The 4,094-nt window shown below is 40.3% G+C and overlaps 1 long non-coding RNA gene across 4 annotated transcripts in view; it reads left to right on the forward strand.

Moving 5' to 3' along the window:
- Positions 1-477: 477 nt before the first annotated feature.
- The window catches only part of LOC114065324, an 8,749-nt gene continuing 5,132 nt past the window's right edge, over positions 478-4,094 (forward strand). The window contains exon 1 of one of the 4 annotated variants that reach the window (XR_003572928.1): positions 478-786. This is a non-coding gene — a long non-coding RNA (uncharacterized LOC114065324). The remainder of the gene's footprint in view (positions 787-4,094) is intronic. The other 3 variants (XR_003572930.1, XR_003572929.1, XR_003572927.1) reach the window with 3 other exon arrangements.

The raw sequence follows: 4,094 nt of genomic DNA on the forward strand, positions 1-4,094 counted from the left end.
TCATTTTGCTGACAGTCACCATCTTGGTCCTGACTTTGGGGCTTGGCTGTCCTACTAAATGAGCAGGAACGATGTGCCATGGAACCCCAGAAGATAGAGGTAGAAATGATAGAGGCTTTTCTGATAGCTTCAGGTGGGCTGTTTTGTTATTATTTGTGTTCCTTTTGAACTGAGAGGCTCACAAAATAAGAGTACCCTTGCACTGAATTCCATGAGCAAAACAAGCATGAGCATTGAAAATAAAAGTGTCTGTGCCATACCCTTTGTGGACAGAAGCAGGAGGTGAAAACAGCAGGTGCCTTGAACACTGCTGCAAGATGGTCACTGGGGTAACCAGAGGTCCAAGTAACCTATAAGTATATAAAACCCCTTTTCAGCTAAAATAAATCACTGCAGCTTCCCTCTCACAGCTGACCAGAGATTTACTCAGTTTACACTCAGTTTAGGATCCTCCCAAAGCACTTGCAGCCTCTTCTGAACTCCTCTGCACAAATAATCCCCAGCTCCTGCTAAGTGTCCAGGCAACCCCAAAATAATTTTTCTCTTTATGCTTTCAAATATCACTGTTGCTAGGGGAAAAGCCCTGTTGTTTCCTCCTCAGCCTTCTCTTTGCTGCTCTTCCCCTTGCCAGTGAGGCTTGACTGCAGCTGATTTTGCTGTCTCACTCCCTGCAATGGGGTGCCAAGCATTCCACAGTGATGCAGCAGTTTTCCCCTGTCCCCTCCATTTCCCTTGGCTGCCCCAACTCCCCCAAAGCCACAGTGCCGCAGATTTTGAGTGATTCAGGTGCGTGATAAGGCTTTGAACTTTTGCTGGGGGCTGGTTTGCTGCAGCGGGTCTGAAGGGTGAGGTGAGGTAAAGGAGCAAGTGAGGGGCTACTGGATTATAATGGGCCTTACCAGGAATGAACCAATCCAGTGTTTACTAATATTCTGCATTGGTAAAACAGCACAAACCACTTTCTTTTTTTTTTTTTTTTGGTGGAAGCAAGGAAACCATTGTTGGCGGGGAGGCTCTCAGAGACATACATACACGACCTATGAGATCTAAAATATGTCCGATTTATTAGGATAGCTCAGGGTTTTTATAGCATCTGTATACAAGGTCTCGTGACAAGAAGCACACAATTGGTTACAGGTCACTGTCCAGCTGTAAACATGCATTACAAATACCTTTATAATTGGTTATTAACAGGTAACAAGGCAATTGTTTATTTTATCAAACTCCACCTTCTTCTTGGCACCAATTTCTCTTTGTTCTCGAAAAGACACCCTGCGGCCATCTTGACACCTATAACTTATAGTACCTATAAAACTATGTAAAAGTTTATAAAAGTCTATAAAAGTACCACACACAATATAAATTGCTCACACATTCATCACGTTTCTCCCACAAACCATTATGAAAAAGTTGTAAGGATGTATATCGATGTGTGCATATGTGCACATATGCTTGTTTGGATTCAGAAATGGAATTGACGGCAACTAAAATAAAAAAATGCAAGCACTCTTTTTTCTTTTTTTACTTTTGTCAGACCTTTTCATGAGCCTGACCAGTAGTCACAGGACTACTGGTTGTTGATTTTCAAAAATGCAATGAAATTGTGATCCTATTGAAATTTCTGTGAACTTTAAAGGATATGAGCCATTAAGACAGTGAATAAAACCTAAATGACCTAACTTTTCTTTTGACTATTCGAAATATGGTGGTTTATTATTATTGCTGTCATTCTTGCTGCCAGTCTGATGTGCTGATGCTAAATTTCAATCTTTTTGAAGACTCTCCTGGAAAACATATTAAGAAGAATCCTGCATTAGCATGGACAGCTCACATTCTGCTCTAATCGGTATATTATAATTTTCCCTTTTCTTATTTTCCTTCTGATTTTCAAAAGTACTTTTTAGTTTCTCCAAATCACTTTGTAAATTTACAATCTGGCTTAGCTGTTCTGTTTTTCTATTTTAGAAAAGAAAAGTTGGCTTGGCTAAGTATTTTCCTTCAGATGAGAGGGGTTTCACTGAAGTGTTAGTTCGCAAATTGCAAAGTTCCCTAGTTGGTGAGCTGCATTAATTGACACAGATGCAAAGTTGTCCAGCTGGAGGAGTTGCTACTTGTAAAGGCATGAGTAGGAAAGAAAGTTGTTCCCCCTGCCCCACCCTGTGTTACCTGTATATCCAAGGCCAAGGCCAGATCTTTGGGTGGGGTGCCTCTAGGATAAGCCTAAGGATGAGCAGCAATGGAAGGGATCTTACCTCTGGTTTTTCTTTCAGGTGTCATGCACATGCTCACATTCTGCCACAATCACTTTGGTCTTCCCTGGATTAAGTTTTTAACTCAAGCTACCTGTCTCAACTGAACTTCAAAACACCCAGGAAAGCACATCATCTGTTTTACAGGGACCAGGGATGAACCAAGAACCAAGTGATGCGAAAGCACCTCTGCAGTTCCAACTGGTGCTCGTGCGGAGGCTGAAGATATCATACTCATCTTATTTCATTTGTTTTGTTTTATATTTATACTTTATCTCACTGGTGTCATCAGAGAAGCTTGAGCTCCAGATGGTAATCTAGACAAGCTTGTCCTTTCTATTTCATTGGCAATCATCATCTGTCCCAAAAATTTTATGTACTCTAAGCTGCTTACACTCAAAGACTTTTGACTTTACTTCCCCCCGCCCCCCCACCTGAAATCCTTGTATCTATCTCTGGCAGACTGAGAACTGTACTGTGAAAAGTCTGTGAATAAGTATTTTGGCTGGTTAATATTCCCTGCCCGGTGCTGAACAGCAAATTATCTCTGCATGTATTAAAATGCTAACCGTTCTAAGCAGTGGTTCAAAACTCATATTGATTATTGCAAAACCTCATCAACTTGCTGATCATTATCTGGGCACTGGAACAGCCTGTCTATACAAAAATTAAAAATCAAAGAGCAAATCAGGTTGATGATGTTCTAGGCTGTATTTATCCTGGGCAGAAATGGGGAAAATCTCAGAAAAAGTGCACGACCCTCAAAAAAAAAAGCAGCTTGTTCTTTATAGAGGAAAGAACTAGCAAGTAATATTTTATGTATCTTTAAGGGAAAGTAACACTATTTGCAAATGAATGATTTTATATGCAATGGAATTACAAGTCAATAAGCAAAGAGGAACACACATAATGCATGGATAGAGACATCAAGCGAATCATTTCATCAGGACTCTTGGAAAGTGTTACCCAAGAAAAAAATTAATTGTGTAAAAAGCTATGATATGCTTAACTCTGAGAGCAGAGTGGCTGTATAATTAACCACACTATCTGGGGAGGATGCCGTGCTTTAAGATCAGCTGAGAGAAGTGGAGTTAAAATAGCACAACAAAAGAACCGTGGAGAAGAACTGATGTTAGAAACTGCCATCCACACATGCAAAGGAATAGCTGTTGCATTTCAGATTCCAGTCATAGCAGACTTCAGAACCTTGGCTACTTTTGAAGAGAAACACGCTGAAACTAGGATTTCTGAAATACTGAAATAATGAAATACTGAAAACTCGTGTGTGTGTTACACCATCTTTTTTTTCATTCACAAACCCCAAGTCCCTGAATAGGCAATGAAGAGAGAGGGAATCCTTTCTGGAATCTGCAAAAGTGATAAAGCATCCCTGCTTATTAATGAAATCCCTGAGAGCAACACAACAGACCTTAGCGAAAATTTCAACACAGAGTATGCTGAAGGATGTGCAATATGGCAGATATGCCAAAATTGGTCCCATTTTTCTATTTCATGTTGTCCAAAAAAAGGCAAAAAAGATTCAGTTTCAGCCAAGCCACTAAGAAAAAAATGAAATTATCATATGGTGTGTTTCAGCTATGGCAACAACACAGGAAAACTGTCAGTAAAAGATATAAATTGAATATGAGTTACCATGTTTGAGCATGCAGGGATGAAAATAAGACCAGTTAGGGAAATATGAGGTATCTTTGTTCCTCTCTAGAGCAAAGACACGATTTCCAATCTTCACTTGGACAACTGCCATGTCTTACTTCCCTTGTGAGCCCCCGGTGGTGTAGAGGAAAACACACTGCACTGTCACTGCAGAGACCCGGGTTCGATTCC

This window comes from Empidonax traillii, unplaced genomic scaffold, assembly GCF_003031625.1.
Source record: "Empidonax traillii isolate 1590-97213 ecotype Southwest subspecies unplaced genomic scaffold, ASM303162v1 scaffold645:size365152, whole genome shotgun sequence".
Classification (NCBI taxonomy): Eukaryota; Metazoa; Chordata; class Aves; order Passeriformes; family Tyrannidae; genus Empidonax; species Empidonax traillii.